This window comes from Alligator sinensis, unplaced genomic scaffold (genome assembly GCF_000455745.1).
Source record: "Alligator sinensis unplaced genomic scaffold, ASM45574v1 scaffold319_1, whole genome shotgun sequence".
NCBI lineage: Eukaryota > Metazoa > Chordata > Crocodylia > Alligatoridae > Alligator > Alligator sinensis.
The window spans coordinates 1,195,693-1,220,309 of record NW_005842375.1 but is presented as its reverse complement, the minus strand read 5'-3'; the positions used below and the strand labels follow the sequence as shown (position 1 = coordinate 1,220,309).

At 47.5% G+C, this 24,617-nt stretch overlaps 1 protein-coding gene across 2 annotated transcripts in view; it reads left to right on the top strand.

Annotated features, from left to right (window-relative positions):
* The window catches only part of LINGO1 (leucine rich repeat and Ig domain containing 1), a 285,485-nt gene that overhangs the window by 26,022 nt on the left and 234,846 nt on the right, over positions 1-24,617 (top strand). The window contains exon 1 of one of the 2 annotated variants that reach the window (XM_006029387.3): positions 8,020-8,034. The exons of the other annotated variant lie outside the window; for it this stretch is intronic. The gene's annotated coding sequence lies outside the window, so the exon portion shown is untranslated. Of the gene's footprint in view, positions 1-8,019; positions 8,035-24,617 lie in introns of those variants that run through there. 2 annotated transcript variants of the gene reach the window in all.

Here is a 24,617-nt window from a genome sequence, read left to right as displayed (position 1 = left end):
ACTCTTTCCTGCCCAGGGCAGGGGGTCGGACTCAATGATCTGCTAAGGTCCCTTCCGACCCAAACATCTATGAATCTATGAACATTAAGAACCTGGCACATGACTTATTTATACGACCTAAAGCTGCAGAGTGTAAACTGTCTTCCCTCCCCAACTCCAGCCATTATGAAATGTACTTATGGTCATGATGCATGATGTTTGGAAGAAGGCCTTGCTTCATGTTGCTGGCAGCCTGGCTCCCTGAAATGGATACCTGCAAGCCAGCTTTCCTTCTACTGCCTGACTGCAAAAGGTTCAGGTCCTTCCCCACAAATCAGTGAGGAGGGGTGATAGAACTGCTTATTGCTGTGAAGGTTCAGTGCTGGACATGCATCCAACACCTGGGTACAGGGAAAGGGAGGATCTCCCCTATTCTGCATCCCCCCTTTCACGCAGAAGTTGCTCATCCAAACTGCCTACACCTCTCAGAGGTACAAAACTGTGTGTAAAAGCACATGAGAATCAGCTTTGCTCAGCAGGTAGAATAGATCTTCCAGCTCTTAGCAGCACCAATAATTTTAGCTGCATGTGATACACTTCTTTGGTCCAAAGGAAATGTTTCAATTTGGCTGAAGTGAGGAGCAGAGGTTCAGATTAGTTCTTACATTGTCCAGTTGGCTCCTTTCCTTCCCTGTATCCCAAGCATCGTGGAAGCTGGAGGGGGAATCAGGTATACAGGAACATTTTTCCATCTCCCCAGGGCCCATGCAGGATTGTTCCCTAGTATTACAGTGCCTTGGGTCACACTAGTGTTAGTGTTCCAAGTCTGAATTTTGCCTTTCTTAATTTCCTTCCATTGCATCTAGTTGTACAAACCCTTGAGCAGCACCAGCCTGTATAAGTCCACTTCATTCTTATTGATTATACTCTCCTGATAATTAAGGGCTTGCTCCATCCTGAAGATGTCAGTGAATCCTCAGAGTTCCCACTTTTAAGTGTGGTTGTGTTTGGGTTTTTCCTGTTACTGTGTTGGTAAATATAGTATTCTAGGAAGGGGTGTTAGATTGCTATCTGACTGTCCCATGGGAGCAGGCTGTGACCGAACAGAACAAGTAGTGTTTACAGAGCAATGTTCCTGATAACAGCCCAGATGGGTCTAGAAAGCTGTGTTCACAGTCCTATTCAAGTGGAGAGACCAGGCTGGGTGTGGCTTAGGAGCTGTATTTGGCTGAGGATGTTGTGAATGAGTTCTCTGAGAAGGACAGTTATGGGACCTGGTAGCAAAAGGATTTTGCTATCTTTCTGTTGCTCCAGGTAAAGCATCCCCAGGTGGTCTGCCACTTTGAGTAACTCTCTTCCTGTTCAGCAACCTAAAGGCTCCACCGTTGTTCTTGCTGTAACCTCCTGCAAAAGGAATGGAGAGGTGGCAAGGAGAGTGGCTTAGCAGAGGGTACAACAGTACAATCCAGGTATGGGAGCTACTGGATTGTCAAGCAGCTGGACTGAGATGCGAGGTGTGGTTCTGGCATCCATCAGTTCTGGCAGTGTAGATAATGTGAGTAAGGGCTTGTCTTGACCTCCACTTGGTGCCTATTAACATTTCCCTTCTAGGGAGTTTATAAGCATCGCTGTTCATCTTGCCACAACCTCAGCTTTGATAAAATGAGAGTACCCAGACTGTCTGTGTGGGGAAAATATTTCTCTGCATAAGACATGAAAGCCCATAGACCCTGCCCCTCTGCTACTGGGTTGGGTCATGGAGGGAGGAGCAGTGGCTGGAAGAACAGCCATTGTGCGTTGTGTAATGTTATCAACGCTAATGTTTCTTTCCAGGAAAGATTCCTATTTATAACTGGGATTAAAATATGAGGGGATGAAAGACAGATTATGTATACATAAAGAATATGAATGAAGACCTGTACAACCTAGCCCCTCCCCACTTCACAGTCTGGAGTGGGAAGAGAGCCAGTAGAAATCTGTAGTATCGTGTCTTTAGTCCCAGTATTATGGTCTGTCCTCAGCAAAGGTGTGATGAGTGAAACAGGCCTCAGAAGACTCCTACCCAGTTGCATTATTCCTAACCCAAATCTGATCCTAACCTCAAAGCTACTTGGCTTCCTGAATGGTTTTTAGAGCATATTATTAACTAGTAAATTATGCCATCCATTTAAAATAAAATCTTGCATACCACACAGCCACCTTCATTCAACGCATATAGAGTTTCCACGCTTCTCTAAGGTGCAGAGAACCAACAAACCCATCGTCTCCAGGCATGGGCCTGCATACAGCCCCTTCACATGCGGTCCCACGTTTTGTGATCCCGTGCGCTGCACCAGTGTGACTTTCACAAGCCTCCATATCCTCCATGATGTCCACCTTGCATGTTTAGTCTTTAGCAGAGGTGCAGAAGTAATATCTGTTTCCAAGTGGGATGAGGTTCTCTACAAGGCTAGTTGTAAATGAAGATGAAACCCAGTTCTGAAAGGTCAGTCTCTGAAGGAAATGCAATTTCTACTGGAAATCATCTCTTTGGAAGATTTCTGAGCAGCCTTGTTCAAAGGCAGTCTTGTCATCGTCTTGCCTTGACATAACTTTCGTGGAGAGAAGCTGGTGGAAAGAGAGTTAGTGGACATGTCTAGCTAGTTTCTGTGTTTTCTGTCCACGTGCAATACTGTTAATAACCATAGAAGCCAAGTCTATTCTACCCTGACAGCAGGCCAGGCTGCCGAGATAGCTGTCTGCCTGTATGCAAGTCATAAAGCGGTTTTGTTGGATGGACAGCACTCACAAAGAATGTCTCCTTATTCCCATCTTTGCAGCAGTCCACATGGCAGAACATTCTAGAAGACGCTGCACACGATGACTTTGACACTTGTGTTGTGCCATTGCGTCAACATTAATTTGACGGGCATTTTTAATTGTCCTATACAACTTACGATGGACCCATCAAATCAGAACTATCCTTTTAAAAACAAAGGAGCTTATAATTTAAGCACAAATTATTAACAGTTTATTATATCAGGCATTAAGTTGTGATATTAATGATGTAGTGTACTGCTCATAAAGATTTGCCATTAAAATGCTAAAGTGGGTTTATCGGATGCTTACAGACCTTAAATTAACCTGTATTCCCTGTGTCCTGTCTCAGCATGCATGGGGGAGAGGGAAGCTCTTGTAGCTAGAGGTCTAGATTGGGACATGGGAGAGATGGTTTCAGTTCTCATTCTGTTGTTGATCTCCATGTGACCTCAGGGAAATCATTTCATCTCCATACCTCTGTTTGCCATCTGAAATATTGGGATGATGCTTCCCAGTCTTGCAGGGTGTTGGGAGGAATGAGTTACTCCAGTGGCAAGAGCCATCAAAAGATTCTGGGATCTTTACCTAAAACTAGATACAGGCTTGAGTCTGGATACACGATCTGGATTTTGAACTGCTAAACTGGGGGGCGGGGTACATGATGGCCTAGACTAGAGTTTCGATTTAATCCTGGTACAGAGACAGAAGATGGCTGGAAAGTGGTCTAGGGTTGGTATGCAAACTCATCCACCAAGGCTGGATTAGGATGGAAATGAACACATTTGAGGTTTCTGTATGGGCCCCTCAGTACAAAACCTGGAATGGATTCCTTAGGGCCTGTTTGCTGCAGTGTAGATAGCTTCTAGGCTTTATCCAAAGAAATGGATCCCAGAACATTAAAAGGGAAAGGCTGGGTTTTGACACTAGAGCCTTTGACAGACCAAAGCATCAAAAGACTGAGGGTTCTGGTGTCGGATCCAGGTGGCATGTGCTGCAGGAAAGGACTGGTGCACTGGGGCCATTTTTGGTGCCAGCCCAAAGCACGCCCCACTGTGGAGCTCCCAACACCAGTACTGCATCTCTAGGTCTCCTAGGTGGAAGCTCTTTGTTACCTCAGAGCTCCATCCCCAGCTGCCCCTAGCACAGAAGACAAAAGCTTTCCTGAGCATCCACCCAAATATACCGGTTAGCGAAGCCGTATGCTTCTCTGTAGGGTGGTCACACAAATGCTAATGCAGATCTGTACATTTATGACCAGGCCATATAGAGTCGGAGTGTTGTAGGAGGTTCAGAACAGCAGTCTGGAGTGGGGAGGGCAGTCTGTAAGAGCACCTATACACGAGCATGGAGGCTGCTTGGACACACTGGAATTCCAGTGTGTCGGAGTAGACTCAATTAATTGAGTCTGCTGAAGCGTGGCAATTGCCATGCTCCAGAAGCCGCCTGTGTCTTACGTATCAGTATCACCATGCTTAAAAATGGTGGCGGGGGGCGCTTGAACTAAAGCTTGTCAAATGAACTTTAGTTCAAGGGTCCCCACTGCCATTTTCAAGCACGGGGAGACACAGTGGTACTTTAATTAGAGCAGCTCTCGGAGACAGTCTAATTAAAGTACACCCTGCCTGCCCCCACCACCCCCTGACCACATGTAGAAGTGCTCTAAGGCTTTGGTGTTATTCCTGGAGGACTTCAGTTTAAAGTCTAGAGGACATTTGCATAAGGGACCAGGCTGCCCTGAGGATAGTTCAGCTTCCATGTCAGTTCAGTCTGACATTTTCTTTCCCTGTGCAACCCTGGCAATGACTTTTGGCCTCATGTTGATTCCAGCCCAGTTATCTTCTGTCTTTCACCTGGAAGGATCATCTGTGTCTCGAGATTAGAGGGGTATCAGGCTCGGTATTCCAGTGCGTCGGAGTAGACTCAATTAATTGCCTTTCACCTGGAAGGATCATCTATGTCTGAGATTAGAGGGGTATCAGGCACTTTGTTTCAGGTTTCTTTCCACTTCTTTGCATGGGTCTTTCCCCAGAAGAGAAGGGGGTTTATTCCCCTTGTTGAATTCTGTCCTTTGGCTCTCTTCGAGCTGATCTGTAGGAGGCAAATCAGCATGACCCATGCAGCTAGGCAGGCCTATCCTTACTGAGGATCTGGTAGTGAGAGCTCAGACCTGTTTACATGACTTAGTGCTGACCACCCTCCAGTGCATCCTGTGGGCATCTGGGTACAGCAAGTCTGACATTTGTCATTTCAACCGTGCTCCCTTCCTTCCTCCCTCCCTGGCTCTTTGTGGATATGGTAAACTGGGGAGGGCACAGCACTAGGTTGGCTTAATCCCAACAGCAGCTGCAGCAGTAATATCAAGGCACCTTCTGTTGCCTCTGTGCTTAGTGCACATGTAATGCCTGGTGCAGCGAACAGCATAAGGCAGGTAGTGGAGGCAGATCAGAACTGGGAGTCCATTGGAGATGGACCACAGCATCCCCAGCAGGCTCCATGACCTTATGGAAACTGGCTGAGGCCTGCAATGCTCAGAGAAACCCAGACACAAACACAGCTGTCTCTCCTCTTGCACTCTTCTTGCTGCTTTTTTCTTTCTTTCCTTCCTTCCTCCCCCCTCTTTTTGGCTGATGGCCCAGAGCCAGGATTTTTTTGGTGTTTTTTCCAAGAGAATAAATCTTTTATCTGTTGACTACGATATCACATTGGAAACAAAGTCCTACAAATCTTGTGTGCTTTATGGGCACCTCAATCTCCCTGGTTGTTTGCTGCAGCCCCAAACGAGCACAACAAAATGAGCAAGGAGATTAACCCCCGAAGGGCAGCCTGGAGCCTTGAGTACTGCCGAGAGACGAGTGCTAACCAGCCCAGGTATCTGGAGGAGAAGGGAACACCAGTGCTTGTGCATTCAGCACTGGGGAATCAGTGGGGCAGTTGTTGTGGAGAACCTGGAAGATGTCTGTTGTACTAGGAAGGTGTCCATTAGTAGATGTCAAAGGGTGGCGGGACTGTTGGCATGGTGCCATGGCTTTCAAGTGGTCAAGGGGTACAGGGTGGTTGTGCTGTAAAGAGCTCTGGAAAACAGGACAGTATTGCAGGAAGTGGAAGTCTCCCTGCAGAGTTGGGAGTGTTGTAAGAGCTCAATTGACTGAGGATTGCCAAGGGGCTGGAAGCACCTTGTAGGTCACTTGTGCTCATAAAAGAGCAAAGCTCCAGAGACTATGAGAAGGGGTAGCAACACTGTGCACAGACGCGGGAACGCCTCAGGCTCTAGGGACACTGGAGGTTCTATTGACATCCCACAGGGTAGTGGTAGTGGTGCTATAATGGGATGTATTGGAGGTGCTTGCCCAGGGGAAGGCTCATCTTAAAGCAGATGGAACCTCAAGGGTCCACTTTCAAGGGTCCAGCTGTGCAGGATGTGCCCTTGGTGAGAGCGATAGCTCCATGCCAGCTGGGCCTCTGCACGCTGTTTGCTGTAACCTTGCTGATGGGTCCCTGATGCAAACTAAGCTATCTGATGCCACCCAGGGACATTTGTGCCACAGTTGTGAGTGGGGGTGGTATTACTGCTGAACCATATTGGATTGAGCAGGAAAGTGGGAGGCACCAGAGGAGAAAATGTGAGAACAGGGTATGGCATTGTGCGGGCAGAGAGCAGAGGAGCCAGGCAGAAGGACTGGAAAGGGCCCACCTCTGTGTTTTTGTCAGGTGTGAGAGAGGAGGCAGAAGCATGGAGAGGCACACGTGCTTAAGAGAGAAGAGGCCAGGAAGTGCTAGGGCCCATCCATGGGAAGTGTCCCCAGTACTGCCATAGCCTTGCCAACTATTACGCCCACGGCAGCCCACCCACCAGCAGCCTTCAGCGTCACAAGCCTCCTCACATAATTTACGGCATCTGGCTTTGTTCAACTTCCAGCTTTAGTTTGAGAGAAGAAAAGAAAAATGCATTGGGGGGGGAGGAAAAATGGCTCGTTTTACTTAATTATGACTGATTGTGACAGCTTGCATCTTTAGTTTGAAAAGTATCTGTGAGGTGCGGGCTGCTTCTCTCAATCAGGATAATTATGTTAATTAAAATGCTTTCTTTATAGCAGTTCTGATTAATAAAAACAGTTCCAGTGCTCTCTTTAAACACTCTAACCTTCTGTTGCACGGAAAAAACTGGCTTTTCTCAGCAATTTATGACTTTTAAAACAGATTACAGTGGGACGGCCTGCTGCTTTCACACGGTAACGCTTCCTACACGGCTCGGGAACGCAGCCCTGCTCTGAAGAGAACAGAAGGGGAGGGGGAGAGACTCGGCCAGCAGAGCAGGAGCGGGTGGGATCTGCGGGGGGGGGAGGCGTCGGGGAGCGAGGCATTGCTGCGCGCTTGCCAGGGAATAAAAATACCACTTATTTCTCTAATTGCTGTTTATTTCCTCTGCAAAGTATTGGGATAATTAACAAGCTCCCAATTAAGAAAAATTACATGTGGGGGGAAAAAAACAGGTAACTGTGCCAGCCAAGCCTGTTCTCATGCTGGAAGGGGGATTGGAGGAGAAGGTTGCCTCTCTGACGACTTGTTCGCACACTAGCAGGAGTAGGCCACCATAGCTTGGGTGGGGGAAGTATCTAGGCTGCCCGAGCCCCCCCAGAGTAATTCTTAAACCCCGTGCTTCTTGTGCCAGTAGCCCAGGGGACTCTGCCAAGATGGGAAAGTGTCATTGTCTTAATTTTTTCCAGTGGGGAAACCGTGGGGGTAAGTGAAGAGCAGAAATTCTCAGCTGCAGCCACAGTTTTGTTGAGCGACATCCTTCCTGGATGCCCAGTTTGAGACACCATGATCCTGGCCTTTGAAAAGGAGGGAGAGATGTGTCAGGCTGGGACCAAGTGATGAAGTCTGGTCTGAACGTTCAGGTCAACTCCTTACTCCTGGGGCAGTTGCCCTGCCCTCGTTCCCCCTGCCCTCTTTGCACCACTAATGGGAACTCTACGAATTCCAGGTGCCCTGTCCCTAGCAGTGTAACGAGGGCAGGGGGAACAGGGCAACCGCCTCAGGAGTAAGGAGTTGACCCAAATGTTCAAACCAGACTCCGTCACTTGGTCCCAGCCTAACACATCTCTCCTTCCCTTCACAGGACAGTCCCATCTCTCGCTGACACCTTTCCTGACCCTGAAGGCTCCCTCTGGCAGGGCAAGCCAAAGTGTCCTGAATGTGTTTGTGGCCTCATCCCTCTCATAGCCCTGGGCAACTGCAGTGCTGGTGTACGTTAAGGTAAGGCCCTGACTCAGCACCACTGGTACCGTAGCAAATGTCACGCACATGCAGGACAAGTCGGGGTCGGGAAGAGCAGTCTATGAAGGTACCTGCCACAGCAACAAACCAATCTCCATCCATCTGCACCGGGCCCTGAACCCAGCCTGCCTCTCAGTACAGGGAAGTTGACCTGGCACCCGGCGTAGGTTGGCCCGGACGCAGTGGATGTCTCCTCATACCCTCCTTATCCAAGGGGAGAAGCGGGGGGCACGGCCTAGCCCAGAGGGAACAGACCTCTTCTTAAATTCAGCAGGATTGTAATAGAGGGGCGCTCAAACCTTGGCCCACGGGCCAGATCCCTATGGACTGTTGCCCTGTGCACAGGCCTGATCCCAGTGTACAGGACTGGATGGAGGCATTATAGGGCCCCAGGGGTATGTGGGGTCCAATCTGGCCTTCAGACCAGGCCTGTGCCATTCATTCAGCCAAAATGCTGACCACCTCTGTTACATGTATTTGCCCACCAGAGGGTGGAAGGAAAAGCATGAGAGCCAAGCCTGATGACCCTCTCCTTACCCCAAGCCAGCCAGGTTGGCCTCCCTTTCCAGGCTCACTCAGATGCAGCTCAGAATAGCTTGGGAGGTCCTTGTCTCTATAGCCTTCCTCTCCCCACAGCAGACCTCTGGCCCTTTCTGTAATGGGGTGGGAGGACAGGGGGAGGTGGAAAGTGCTGGCAGTCCTTGCCGACCTCTCTCCTCTGGCAAAGATGTGTTTGGTGCTTGCTCCTTTGAGCACAGCATTCAAGACCGGCCTTAGGGCGTCTCTGCTCCAGCAGTGGACTCTCATCCCTTAGCTGCAATTATCTGCTTGTCTGCCTGCCCTTATCTCTCTATCCATCGTGTGTGTGCTGGTTAGCAGATCTGTCAATCTCCCTCTGTGATCTCTGGGGTTTGCAGTTATCCATTTGTATCTCTCTCTCTCTCTTCCCACCCAATTTGCTTCTCATCTTCTGGTCTTCTGTCAGCTTGCAAGCTGTTACCCCACACTGCACTGCACCTAGAGGGCAACCCAGATTTTGGATTGCCCTCTAGGTGCAAACCAGGCTGAAGAGACTTGCCTGTGCCACAGGAGGTATAGGTTCAGCTCCCATCTGTGATTCCTTGCACAAACCCAAGCATCTTATTTAATATACCTGAGCCTCAGTGTCTCATCTGATACTTGCAGTGCTCTACAGGGAAACTGGAAGGAGGCATCTGTTTTAGCTAAGGAAGCTCTCCTGCAGGAGTCCCTGGGTGGATATGCCCTGTCAGGTCACTGTGGGTGAGGATATGCAAGTCAGCAGGCCTTTGTTTCACTGGGGGGAGCCATTCTCCCTTCCACCTCCCTGATCCATCCCAAAGGCTCAGCTACCATGGGCCTCTCCTACTTCCTGCACAGTTGCATACCATCAGCTGTCCCAAGCTGTTTATCCAGCGTCTTTATGAAAGCCTCTAATGAAGGAGATTTCATAGCTTCCCAGAGTAGCTTGTTACAAGGAGTTTACTTGGCCCAGTGGCTTGCTTTCCCAGGCTGGGGGAGGAGGTGGGAGACGTAAGATGGAGCGAGGGCAGCAAGGTCTTCATCTGAGGTGTCCTTCTAGTTGTCCCTTGGCTGATCTTAGCACAAAGAGCTTTCCAGAAAGAGTTCTCTTGCCTTTTCTTCCCCACCTCATCCTTCTTCACCCCATCTTTCTTTTCCTCCATACATGCAGTATATTCCTCTCCACTCCTTTCTCCCAGCCTCCTGCAACACAAATATAACTTAAATGGGGAAAGACACCCGCTATTTATCTTCCCTGAGTGAAACTATGCACCAGCATCCTCACCTGAAGGTAGGAGCACTGCGCATTGCTTGTTGCTTGTAATAAAACTGAGTGCCACAGATGGGTCCCAGCCAGGGCTCCGCAGCTGACCGTAATGAAAAGGCACTGGAAAATGCTGCTCTTGATACCCACCAGTCCTGCCAGTCTAATCGAGGAGGCAGCTGCAGGTCCCCAGCAGGAAATTAATTCACACCTTTGCAAGTGCCCTTCTGCTCCTGGTCCTACTTGTTTCCTTTCCCTCCCCCAGACTTCATATCCAATTCAAGCTGGTCAACAGGCCTCCACAAAGAAGACACCAAAGGCAGCTTTCTACTAATGATGCAGTAAAGTAAGGACTGGTGGTGATGAGCAGGCATCCAGTGCCTGCAGGGCATTCTCCCTAGCATGTTTTGCCAAGCAGCGTGGGATATAAAGCTGCAGGAGGCCTGAGTTATGTGGAAAGACGTGAAGTGTTGGACAGCCCTGGGGTGAACTTGGTCTCCTGTCCGTAGATAAAGGATTCTAAGCGGGCATAAGGTACAAGCCAAGGAGCTCCTGGAGAAATAATAAAAGCCGAGTGGCTGTCCCTTCTTCTTCTGTTTTGGTGTCTATATTACCCTGCTCAACCAAACCTGGGTGGCTGGACAAAACAATAAACTTGCTCATTAAAGGTGCAAGATCTCAGGAGCCCAGTTGGATCCCCTGGTGGTAAGTGCGAGCTTTGAAGTCAGGTGTCTGGAATCGCAGCTGGTTTGGAGAGGCTTGGCATATGGCATTCCAGTCCCCTGTGTGCCCTGGGTCTGTCCACCACACTCTTTGGGTCCAAGTCTAAGCTTGGCCCCTTTTTACTTAAGAGCTGATTTCCAGTAGTTGAAAAATAGGAAGTTAGAAATCATTGCAGCCCATGTACATGGCTTGTGTTTTGGAGGCTTGGAAAGGGCAGCATCTCATTAATTCAGAATGCTCCCTGAACTTCTGAACTTTGAGTTTTGCCTTTCTCCTTCTACCACAACAGGGGAGGGAAAAAGCTAAAACAAACAAAACAACAAGTCAAGTTGTTTTCCAATTTTATCAAAAAAGCATTTTTTAAGAACCACTGACATGCTGGAAAAATGGTTCTGTACAAGTACTTTTCATTTGAAAACTTTTGTCTAGGTTTTACCTCTGATTTTACTGATAGGATCCTCAGAGCATTTCCTGCACTCCCCCTCCCCACTTCCCCCAGGTGCTGGGTGAGCAGCCAGTGCTTGAGGTACCTGCACTGAACTGCTTTTTTCAATTCCTTTTCAGTGAAGCAGGTCCTGGCCTCAAAACTCACTTTGAGTCCTCTTGGGCTTTGGGGATGTTTTAAACTTCATGTCCAAATCTGAATGCAGATTTTTGCAAATGGTGTTCTACTTAATGACAGGGCTTAATGACATCAAACATGGGCTCCAAAACCCCTAGTTGTCAACAGCTGGCTCCCCATCTTCTTTCCTCTCCCATTTCTGTCTCTTCTGTTCCACACTTTGTTCTTTATTTCTCCCTTCTGTGCCTTCCTTCACCCTCTTCCTCCTGTTACCCTCTTTCCTTTCTGTCCATCTGACTCTTTTGTGATTTGTGTTAAGGGTCACTTGTGGCTGGACCAAGCTCAGCATAGTCCCTGTTGGCTCCAGGGTGATGGTGTGAGTACTTGTCCCACAAACCGGAGGTTCTGAAGGTATGTGTTGTGGGGGGTGCTAGTGAGCTCAGTGCTGGGCTTCATTGACATGCACAATGCAAATAGCAGGTCAGGTTCACGGCACTCCCTGTATATGGGTGTATATTTCAGAGTGGTGTCCCGTCTGCTCTGCATTCAGCCTGGCAATTGCAGCTACAGTTTCTGGGTGATTCTCTGACTCTCAGTCTACTTAGGAAGTTCACCCACCCGTTTGTTTCTTTCTTTCCTTAGCTTCCTCCATGCTTTTGTTCCTCTTTCTCCTCACTTGGTAATCAGTGTCCCTCTCTTTTTTCTTTCCCTTTGATTCCTCCCTTGCGTGTAATCTGTAGGCACCAGGCAATGAGCTGCTCCTCTCCCCAGATTAGTTAGGAGACTCCAGCTGTTCTGAGAAATGACTAATAGCTCCTCACCCTCATCCTCATATCAATACTCAAGCTCCTTGTCACTCCCCCCCCCGTAGCTGTCACCCATCCAGTGCAGTAGCAAGGTTCCAGCTCTCTAATGCGCTGATGTTTCTGTACCCTGCAGGCTTAGCTGTGATTGGCCAACTTCCTCTCCACTCCTCTCCTCGCTGCCCCGTTTACCTCCGCTATATTTACATGTCTATTTTATGATTTCAATTTTTAATGCTTCTGCTCTTTGAAGATGCTTAATGCTTTGGAGTGGAACATTTTCTTCCAAGTCCTGAGCACAGATTGAGGACAGAGCAATAAATCAACTAATAACTGGAACCTCATTTTCTGCTCCTGCAGCTGAGAGTTAACCCTTCCTGAGCTGCCTGGCTTTTCCCATGCACTCAGCCAGCATCCATCAGCCTGAGCAGGTCTCAGTTACCACTGCAGGAAGCATCGGGAGCCAGTGTCCTACTTGGGGCCTATTCCTGAACTGTCCGAATAGAGCCTCTGGCAAGGGTTCTTCAGTTTCTTCATTAGTAGGATTGTACCTTACCAGGGAGAGAGTGAGTCTCATTCAACTGTCTCCCATTCAAATCACAGGGTCTACCAGTATCTCCTACTTACTGTGCTGGACTGTAACATCCCTGTAATAACGATTACTAGAGAATAAAAATAGCTGGAAATAAAGGGGCCAGCTGGCTCTTCTCAGACCACTAGCAAACCTCTAATGGACTGCAGGTTAAGACCTTTGGTGTACAGGGCATGTGCCCTTGATAGAATTTGTGTGAGACGGGGTCACATATGCAAGTTCTTTATTACTCTCTGCTTAGAGGCTCAGTAGATTTTTAAGCTATTGGCTGGCCTTCAGCTGGCTGCAGTGTGGTCTCTTGCATCTTTGGGAAGAACATAAAAAGCTTATGCTGCCTGGACCATGCCCGGCTCCCAGAGGCTGTCTTTCTATTAGTAAAAGCAATAAGGCTGCTTCAGATAGCACTGCACTGTCCAAAATGGCAGCACTAAACACAGTGGAGGTAAAGTTGAAGCTTGCTCTCAAATGGTTCCTTGCTACACAGAGGCTTCATTAAAGCAGGGCATCTTCCTCTGAAACTTTTCCCTTTGAGTGATACCAAAAGGAGGCATAGATATTACCATACTGGAAAAGGCCAATGGTATAGTGAGTCCCTGCCACTGTGGGGGTCCTACAGTGTAGGGGGTCTCCTCTTCTTTGCTGTAGGAATAAATGCTATCAAGCCCAATAACTTGTGGCTGAACTACAGCCAAGTCATCAGAAAGATATCAGTTTCCATTTTAAGATCTCTCAGAGATGGCCCAACAGGACGCAGTGCTCCCAGTTGACCCTGGTGTGGGACAGTGCAGATGGCAGAGCACAGGGGTTTTTCTCCTTCTGACCAGCAGTGGATAGATGCAGTGTTTTTGTCTCAGATTAGGGGGACCAAAGACCAGAGGCAGAGCTGGGTAGTTCTGCACTCTGGGCGGTGGCCAGACTGGTGGCATTGGTAGCTGCTACTTTTGAGTCCCCAACTCTTATCAGCACCAGAGGCTGGTGCCCTGCTCACCCCTTCCCCCTTTAGTTATTAGATTACTGCTACAGACTCTCCCCACTCAGAACCTACCTAGTCTGACTACCCATGCCCACCTTCATGCATATGTCTAGTCCTTTAAAAGAATCACTTGCCCCAAGCAGATCCTGTGGCTATCAATGCATTCTGGTGGCAAGTCGTGTGGCATAGGTTCCCTTTCAGTTTTGTCACATGTCCAGGCAGAGCACGTTAAAGCACTCAGGCACCCTGCCTGCCCTTAAATTCTTTTCTGTAAGGGTCACCCATGGCTTGCAGTTACCTACATTGCTAGCTTGAGCTTACTGGAGAAATCTACTGCCTGTCAACTTGTAAAAGTCACGCTTGCCTCAACTGGCAAAAAGGCCAGCAGCCTACATCTTAGTTGCTTTTCAGCTGGCAGGTGGCACCAGGTTTCATCTATTCTTATTATTCTTCCTTTCCATAAAGGGTAGAAAACATGCTGCCATGACTTAGCAGGGTTAGGTGTGGTCAGTACTGGGAAATCTCTAAGAAAAATCCAGGTACTATTAAAGAAAAAGAAAAAATGTGAATGACAGCAGTTTGCTTTGCCTCTGGTGACTTCCACTCTTTGCCCTGTGCTGCTGGTGGTTGTGGGTAGGTGTGCTCCAGCTTTCCAATGCAGAGGTGACTGCATTTTGATAGTGGGGAAAGCCACTTGTGTGTACAACACGGCACATGGGGATGAAAGGCACTATATAAATGGAAGTTGCTGGCATTGGTATGCTTGACATGATGGTGACAGATGGCCCAAACCACATAAACCTTGGCCTGTGCGAATGTTCTCACACACTGCCACCTAGTGGCACATCAGACTTGTGACAAGGTCCTCCAAGAAGCATCACTTGGGAACAGCTGAAAGAGGAAATAGAAGATCAATTTATTATCTACTTCCAGCAAGCAGTTAGAACAGGCTGGGTGAGGCAATCAAAAGGGTGGAAGGAGACAAAAGGGGAACACACGTCTATTCATGGCAGTCTGGGCAGAGTGCAGGTGATGTGCTCAGCCCAGGATGTGACCTTGAATTAGCTGCTAATTGACACCTATGCAGAGGGGCCAGCTCAGGGCCTGTTCAGCCAGGTCCATGCAGATGGATGCAATGCACAGGCTTTAGGCTGACTTTCCACAGGGGCAGGTTTCACCCTTCCCCCCTGCCCCTCTAGCCTAGTTTGACAGAGGCATACTAATACCTACCTGCCTTTGTCCAAGCACTTTGGAATCTGTGGACCAAAGTAAAAGAATCAGTCTGCTGCCTTTTATTTTTTTTTGGCACTGTCACTGCATGAGGGGAGAGCACATGTTTGTGAGTCTCAGAGATTGTTTTAATGAAGTGCTGAGGCTTCATTAAATGGTCCCTGAGACAGGCATAGGTCCCCTGATACCATTCCACTGCTACAAAAATACCAGGCCGCATAATAATAATCAGAGTCCACTGCTATGATTTTTTTTTTGGTAAATGGCTCTCTTAAAGCTGTATTTTGTGCTCAGATGCTGTGGAGATTGGGAACACTATAAAAACTTGGAGATCGATATGGGCTAATGAAGCAGGGCCAGTGGATGGCTGCAAGTACTTGAAACTCTGGGAGGAAGGGTTAGTTCAACCAGTGTTTGATTTACATCTCGACTGTCAGAGAGAATTACAAAGCTTGCCCTCTCCAGTTTCCCTCCTCCAAGATCCTGAAGTACTGTGGCCCTGATGGAGCAAAGCAGCATCAATTTTAAGCCTGCGGTTAGTCCCTTTAACTGTCAGTAGGGCTGCTCTTGTGTGCACACTCTACTGGGTCAAGGTCAGCATGTTCTAGGTACAGGATCAAGCCTGCTGGGTGGAACGTCTCCAGCAATCCTAGCAAAAGCTTGGAGGAGGGAGGGGGAAACCGGATCTGTGCTTCTTCATAGTCTCCTTTATCCTGCTTCATTGCGCTCCAATGGCCCGCGTTGTGTTTAGCCATAATTATAATGGGGCTCCTTGGCTGTGCTTTCCAAGCCCATACACAAATGCTTAATAACCCACAGTAATGCTTTCCTGCTCATTAAGTGACTCAAGCAGGAGTTTCCCTGCTTCTGCTTCTTTCCATGGCCCTCAGCAAACCAAAGGGCCAGCAGTCCCTGTGTAAGTGTTGTTCACTTCACTGGGGGGCTATGAAAGGAGCTACTACTCCTGGCCTCCAAGGACACCTCCTCATTCCACATACATCACCCTGTTACAGTGCAAGGGAGTGGCCCAAGCAGGTGCAAACACCTTCTGCATTAGTCTTTATAGGAAGAGGATGCATTTAACTATTAAATGGCCCTTTCATTCCAGGACAGAGGAACACAGTAGCTTGAGAATGTTGCAGCCTGATGCTCCGTAATCTAGCCCTGTGTTCCTGCTTTCCTAGTTGAAGAATCACAGTCATGCTCTGTATGGCCACATCCTCTCACAGTAGCTGCTCAACAGCACTCATCCCTCCACAGTAACCTGGGCTACATGAATTTAGGTTTAGAGCTGTGCTGGACAAATCTGAATGAAACAGTTTGCCACTGGAAAATGTCATTTCACCGAAATCTAAATGTTTCACAGAACTGCATTGATTTAATTATTTTACCTTTCTCACTTTGTTCGTGTCAGAAATGTTTAAATGTCACCATTTTTGTCTCATCTTGTGTGGACACTAGCATTTTCACATTGTGCTTATATTATATTGAATATGTTGTGTGTCCATCTTAAAGGAATGAAATGAAGCATTTGTATCCTTACCAGAATGGAATTATTTGCAGGTTTCCAAATCAAATGGTTTTGAAATTTCTGCCCTGTGGAAAATTTGAAGTTTTTGTTTTGATTCAGAATGGGAAAAAAATGAAATGTTGGAATTGCCCAGATCATAGAAATTCCCTTTTCTGGCAAGCTCAGCTTGGGATCTTCCTTCTCTGTTTCCTTAACTGGTTAGCAAGTTGTACTGGCAGTGGAGCAAGTACATTGATTAGAAAGCAGCATTTTTGTACTGTCCTCTGTTTAGAAGCCCTGGTGCTGGATTCCCCGTGTGCAAATGCAGCAGCCCATATACTTCAGTGATTGGTGTTGAAATAGCATGTGTGGAGTATAGTATTGGACTTGCTATCCAAGGCCTTCAGAAACCCATCTTGAAAGACTTTATGCAATGTGCCCCCACTTTGTGAAGGTCTCAGATCTCCTGTATGCAGTTCAGTGGCTTCACTCAAGCCAAGTGAGTAGGTACCTCAAAGAGCTGCTATAATTAAAGCACCCAGAGTATCACGTGTATCAGCATCCCCGCGCTGAAAAATGGCGGAGAGTCTGCTGATACATGTGACATTAGAGTCTGCTGGAGCATGCTAATTACCACACTCTGGCAGACTCAATTAATCGAGTAATTACAACGTGTCAGAGCAGCTTTGCTGCACGTCTTTAGGCACCCCCGAATGGTAAGTCCCAGAGTGATACAGTTCAAAAGAGAGACCCTTCCATCTCCAGCAAACAGTTACTTGGTTTGGCTTGGAGCTTGCAGAATTATAGGCCATCAAATTTCTTCTATAAAATACAACAAGAGTTGTAGCCACCTTGAAACACAGTAAAACAATATGTTACAGGAGTACCAATAAAACTAGTCCTGGCGGCTACCACAGCACAGCCCATGAAACCCTGTCAAGAGCAACAGGGGACAATGTGAAAGAGATTCACATGGCTGAGGGTATGAGTTTTGCAGCTGCAATAGCATTTCATACTAAACCTCCCAGAGGGCCTGGAATTATCCTTGGTGGGGGGTGGGGTACTCCAAGGGGCTGGAAATATGAAAGATGACTGTAAGCCTACCAGTGGTAGCTTTAATGTAATTAGCTGCTTCCCTGGAGGGTTTGTGCTCTAACTGGTTCCCTGTGTCATCACATCCTGACTGCTGTTGGTACTTGTGCTAGCTAGATTAGAACTGTAATCACACCTATCCTTTACTATAGAGACGTACTCCTAAATTGTGAATCTCCTGACACAGTCAGTGCTGTCACAATGTCAACACAAGCAGAGTTACCCTTGACTTGTGCTCATCCAGGTGAGATCAGTGGTGGCTCTCCTGTGTCTGAACCACCTGAGTCTTCTAAACTAGGCTGAAAATGGCTCATGAGGATGCTTTGTTGTTAAACAGCTATTCAGCTGGCATAACTCAGTGTTGAAACATTGACTCCAGAGTTTGTGGTGTCCATGCTTCCAGTTGGGATGAGAATAGCCAGGACAGCTGTCTCCTAGTACTGTTGCACGAGGGGCTTTGAATAGCACTGAGCTGAGTTTAGAAGTGGTTGTGATATTTTTTACAATCTCTGAAGATAGCAAGATAGTGGATTGGGCACACTCAGGGATGTATAATGGAGTGATGTCTTACTCTGTACTGAGTACAGTGTGTGCACAGAGGACCACAAAAGCTGGGTTTTTACTTAGGCTCCTCTTTGGAGTTACACTAGCTTTCAGGAGCATACGCTGTAGCTAACACTTCAAATGTAATTTAAATTGAATCTTCTTCTTTTCACACACTCAGAACTGTAACCAGTGAACTTTGGGAGTGATTTTTTCCATCAGCCTTTGCTGTGAAAGGTGATTGTTTTCCTAGAGTTGGAACAAAATTCCTGCAAGTCTTTCTGAGAAATAGAAAAGTGAAATTACTGACAGAGCTAGTAGCAATGCCTATTGTTCAAGTCTCCTAACACTTCCCATTTGAAGATTCTGTTTACAGTAATTTATTTGTCTACACATGTATGTGTTTACATACAAACATACATACACATGTGCACATGCACACAATATTTAAAAACAAATCCCATTCCCAACAAATTCTACTCCCAATACAGCAAGGTGTAAGGTCTTGAGAACTAGAACTGCCCTTTAGTGATGGAAAAGAGAAAATAAAAAGCCAAATAATTACATCCTTACAGCATGAATGTACCGTGTACCCCAGCCTCTAGTTCCTTCAGGTGGGAAAAATGCATCTCACTGATACACGTATGTTTCAGCACCAATTATGCAAGCCTCATTTATGCTAGACTCCCAAGACCATGTCCCGTGACATCTATTAATTACATTAAAAATGCTTTCATTCTCCCAAACCTCCACAATGTGAAAATGTTTAGGCCCAGGTTTACAGGAGTGTATAGGCAGGCAACAAACCCTGATCACAGGTTGTCAGTGAGGTCTGAATCCAGGGAATTAAACACCAAACCCAGGGGTGAAATCATGGGTCCCTTGATATCAATGGACTTAGCATTTCATCAGTCCTCTGCCTCCTGAGCCTCTGGTAGCAGGCTTTTGTCTTTTATGGGGACCAACCACTGATGTGCAGCATGACACTTTGGCATAGAGGAAGATGCAAAGGCCTGGGAACTGGAGACTCTTTAATTCTAAAGATTGGTGTTAATCATTGTGTGCTTTTCACCACCCTCATCAGCAGATGTCCTTCTAAATGGCTCAGAAATGGTTACAGGACCTGATGCAGGAATCACTGCTGAGTCTCTAAAGCCTACATTTTACAGGAGACCGGAAAAACAGTCATAGCTGTCCCTTCCCCCTTTATATCTATGCCTAGTTCTGATTCAGTACATTGTGGGTGTGTCAACGCGTTCATTTATGCCTGCTTAAATTTACTGCGCAGTAAACAGGAATAAGCTGGCGTCTACACTCGCAGGCGTTAAAGTGCATGAATGCTGTGTATGGACTGACTTGGGACTAAAGTTAGCCCCACACATAAACAGTGTTACTTCACAGTAAGGTGTCTACATGTGCGTTACTGTGTAGTAACTAATCGGGAGTAAATTTGATACCTACATGATGCAGGAATCAAATTTATGTTCAAGTCTCAGCATAAGTCACCCTATTTACTACACAGTACAGGTGTGTATGTGTAGACATGTGCTCATACTGCGCAGTAATTTCAGTTATTGCACGTGTAGACGCACCCTGCCTGTCCTTCTGCTAGTGCCCCACTTACATCTACAGTCAGAGGTCCTGGTTGTCATGGCATTTATAACATTCACCCCTGCCCTACTTGGACATCTTGGGTAGAGTTGGGACATGGGAGCACAGTCCCACTGCAGATTAACATGAGGCAGTGGAAAAAAAAGAGGTTTTAGCAGGCCTGGATATTCATTCTGGGATTACTGGAGTGTTGGTATTTTGTCTTGTTCCTTTTGGGGCTGTGTTTATGGCGTGCTCAGCTCTTGAAGTCTTCAAGGCCTGGTTACAGAAGATCAAAACAGAATAGTGAACAGGCAAAGGAGAAGGAGGAGCAGCAGTGGGGCAGCAGTGCAGGGGGAGGTGGGGACTCTCTGTCTGTCTTTGGCTATGTTCCCCCATTTTCCCCTTCCTTTAACTGCTGTCACACCTTTCCCAGGTGCCAAGAGCCAGTTCATTGGGTCAGGACTGTACTGGAGAGCCAGGACACAGGTTGTTCTGCCCAAGGCATTTGCCTCATCCAGCCTAGCCTGGTAAGGCCCTGTTCTCAGCCGCCACCTGGGTAGAACAATATGGTTGTCCTCGTCTCTCTGCCTGGGTCCTGCCCATGTGGGCAGAGCAGAGAGACAGAACTAAGCACAAGGTAACTCTTCTAGGAGTTTCCTCCCATACCTTGCTAGCAAAGACTGGCATGTGCTTCCTGTGGCAGCGTTAGGATGGCAAGCTTCCCTCATTAAAGTCATGTTGTTAATTGTGAGTGAGGCTGTCTCCATCACATGTCATATTCCAGGTCATTTGCATTCTCCCTGCCAAACTCCCATTGTTACAGCTTTGAACTTTCAGAAAGAGGTGTTTGTCCCAACTCAAACATGAATTGGTAATTAATTCTCAATTTAAAAAATAATATAAATAAGCTTTTGGTGCAGCAGAACAAAGGTATATTCAGAGCTGTTTCACCTTCATTTGTCATGAAGGAATGGCAGGCAGCCTTCTCTCCACATGCTAGGGGCACAGAAGATAGCGCATAATTATTTCTAGACTCCAAGCAGGCTATTTTTCACTGCTGCAATGGGCTTTCTTTGTATTCATGTCATAAGGCATTGTGTGTCGTTAGGAGGGTGGTATCCAGGGGCAATTTCAGATGGGCCCAGCAATACAGCCTGTGGCTTTATTCCTCCCATGGCCATGAGTCTTGTGAACTTATTTTAAAAAACTACTTCCTGTCCTTGTAATGGTGGGACATTGACAGTGCCCTCTTCCCCCTGCTTTACATATGACAAGTGCAAGGGTGCTTGGTGGTTTTGGTCATTATGTCTGGTAGCTGTGTGTGATGGTTGTTTTTAAAGTTTTTAAGACAGGCACTTGTCTGAGATGGTTCAATCAGGGATGATCCTGCCTTTAGCATGGGGCCTGGACTCGATGACATCATGAGGTCCCTTCCATCCAGCTTTCCTATGATTCTGTACCTACCTCCTTTTTTGCACTTTTTTACCTATGAGTCTCAAAGCACTTTACAAAGGCAGTTGAGACTATCCTCTCCTGATTCAAGCTAATTTAATGCCTGAAGTTGGTTTTCCTCTGTGAACATGTAAAACTGTGGAGCAGAAAAATACAGGGGCTTGGCAAAGGTCACCCAGCAGGCTGGTGGTAGAGTCTACATCCCCCAATCCCAGACCAGTGCTAAACCACAATAATCCCCACCCCAGTTAACATTGTGGTATGGGGATAGCTGCATGAGGCCCTCAGCAGTGGTCAGAGCCCCACAGTACTGGTTGCTGTGGACACAGAGTAAAAGACATGCCCTGCCCCAAAAACCATAGTCCTAGTACTCAATTGTACTAACAGAGGTTGGCAGTACTCTTGCCTTGGCAGCAACCCTTAGCAAGGTATCTGAGTGCTTGTCCACATTACAGCATTTCTGCCACTGTTGCTATGTGGGCTGAGACATAGCCCATCCATGATCCTGTCTGGGGTCAGTCCAAGTCTTGAAGTTTGCTATTCTGTGGTCAGGCTGAGCATGCACTGTCAGACCCTAGGTGGGTATAAATCAGCACTGCTCTATTGACTTTACACCATCTGAAGGGTGTGACCCATAACTGTCGGCAGAGGCCCCATTGGGAACCTGGTCTGTGCTGGAAGAAGGTGGCGGGAAGGAGTTCTGTTGGGGTAACTCCACCTCCCCACCAACTCCCCATGGTCCATCTGCCCCATGGGTTTTACCAGCGTAGCTGCATTGACTACTGGTGCATTTTTTTCCCTACCCCCCCAACTGACATGGCTGTGCTGCCAAAATGCTGTCCTCTAGAGTAGACTAAGCCAGGGAAAGGACACAACCCACCATGCCCTGCCCTTGGGCGTTTGTGTTTGGGCAGTTGCTTATGCATAGAGGAGGAAGGGAGGAAGTCCTCTTGACCCTACTTGTGGGGTTCAGCTCTTGAGGCTTTGTTCTCCCTAAATTGACTTTGCACCAGCTGAAGGATATGGCCCACAGGCTGCTCTCTCTTAGTTACACAAAGCTTTGCTCAGTCTCTCTCCTCTCCCTACGTGTATATGTACATGAATGCATTTCTTTCTCACTCTCTTATGCACTCTCTTTCTGCTCCCTTGGGTAAAAAGAGAGGCAAGGGGCTGGCAAGGTCAGCTCATGCATGTTAATGAAGTTATGACTTATTTAAACAGCATATGCCATGGTACTCCAAGTAGGGCCCCAGTCAAGGTGAGTTAATGAACATAATAAACACAGCTGGGAAGACTCTACAACAGCTTGTTAGCAGCAGAGCTATGCTACACCTGTGCATGGCAGTATGACACCTCTACCTGCACTCTGAAGTTTCGTCTTCTGAAAGCACCCAGAACCACGAAATGGATCAGCACCTGCCATGGGGACATTTCTTCCAGGACCCCTGCAAAGCTTCTTGGGAAAGACGCCTCCCAGTTCTGTGTGTTACTGCTTCCTCCATCAGAGGAGGACATACACAAACACAGAAATTCTCTTTACTCTCTTCCTTCAGCTTGTCAGGATAACAGCTCTGCTTTGAAGTTGTGGGTCTTCAGTTCAGATCCCAGTCTCAATTTATATTCAGGCAGCATATGGAGGGTTAATAGCAGTGGAATAAAAATCGCTCTTGCATCCTATGGCTTCAAACACTGGAGTTTCCAGGAGTGCTACTGGAGTAACTGCTGTGGGAGTTTCTAAGAGGGCATTAAGAATGCAGCTACTGCTTAGCACCTCTCCAGAATTTGTATTGGTCCTTGTCTGGTCATTTATGCTTCAGCAAACCAGGCATGAAATGCTACCATTCTGATCTGCACAGATTATTAAGGCAGAAGGCAAGACTGTCCTTCTAGATTAATCCATCCATACTAGCCCCTCCTCCAGCCACTCCCTCCTTCTCTTCTCAGATCTCTAGCTGTGCTGTTGGTTCTTCTGGGTCGCTTAGCAGCCTCCAATGGACTGTGCAGCTCAGTGCCCCTTGTGTGCATACATGTGGAGACACTTCCTGCCACGAGGACATGATGCAGTAGTCAGATCCCACCTGGGAAGGTAGACAGCAGCCTTGTAATACCACCCCCCACCCCTAGATAGTGGAGGAGATGAGGACAAGTGATGCTGCACTATCACTGAGCTGGGATGCACTTAATGATAGGAAGTCATAAATAATCAAGTGTGGGATCAGAGAAGTCTCTCCAGTAGCAGTAGGGGGCTGTTAATATCCCAAATACACTATGGCAAGGCAGAGCACAGAGAGTTTAAGGCTGATCAAAAAATCCTGAAAAGCAAATGTTTAAGCTTTGAACTAGAATCATTGGAGTAACTTGCCTGGGAATGTTGGGGGTTGGTAAATCAAGTTAGGGTATCTTTTGAAAAGATCTGCTCTAGCTTAGGTCAAATTCACAGGCTTGGTACAGTGATTGGTTACTGTGTAAAGGTCAGCATGCAGAAGGTTATGCATAGGGTTGGCCATTGTAATCATCCTTGTCCCTCTGGCCTTAAAGCAGGGGCAGGTAAAATACGGCCCACAGGCTGGATCTGGCCTGGCAGGCCATTCTTTCTGGCCCATGGGGCCCCTAAAAATTTACTAAATTAATATTTATATTTATTTGCTCCTGGCTGCCCGTCAAAGATGGCAGGAGACAGGGGGCAGTTGGACCCAGGGGGAGCTGGCAGGACCAAGCAGCCCCACCCCACCCCCAGCCATTTCCCTGCTTTCTTGCCCCTGCACTGTTCCTGCACCATATGGCCCCAGGCTGCATCACTGGACTGGGGAGACGGGCCTCACTGGTACCCCAGGGCCAGGAGTGAGAGGGGTGTATGTGTGTGTGTAGGCAGGGGCAGAGGGCGTGTGTGTTCATAGGGTGAGTCCCACATGCACACCACACCATACACATGGACCCACATCCCCCCTTGCACTGCTATACATGCAGACCCCCAAATCCACACCCCCTCACACACCCCAGCCACCCTCCTCCTACACAGCCACCCACAAACCCCATACCTACTCACACCTCACATATCCACACACACATCCATGCTCCCTCATCCCACACCCCCATGCCTATCTACCACCACAGATACACCCATCTCCTCCCCTACACACCCACACACTCACAGCCCCCCACAAACCTATACTCACCCCCAATATACAAACATAAGATGTAATTTTAAGCTATTGTGCAATCACCTCTATGTACACTACACAACCACATATAAATCCAGACAAAAATATTTTTTTGAAATCAAATTAATGAATGTTGTAGATGTTTTATTTTAGAATATAATTTGATATTTTTCTGGTTCTGAGATGGCAAAACCCTTTGCTGAAAGGAATACTTCTGGGGAGGGGAGACGTCTGGTGGCAAAGGTCAGAGGTTAGGGAGTGGGACTTCTGGTCACAAGATGGAGACAAGGGGGTGGGGCACCTGTCAAGGGGCGGGACTACCCATGCAGCCCTTGACAGCTTGCCCAAACTCGGTAACCGGCCCTCTGCCCAAAATAATTGCCTGCCCCTGTCTTAAAGCCTACAAAAACTTGTGGAGGGAAGCTAGCATGGTCACCACTGTGGAACTGAGGACAGGTAACAGCCTCTGTCCTGGGGACAGGCAGTGGTACTTTGATCCCCTCACCTGTGCATGCTGGGACTGT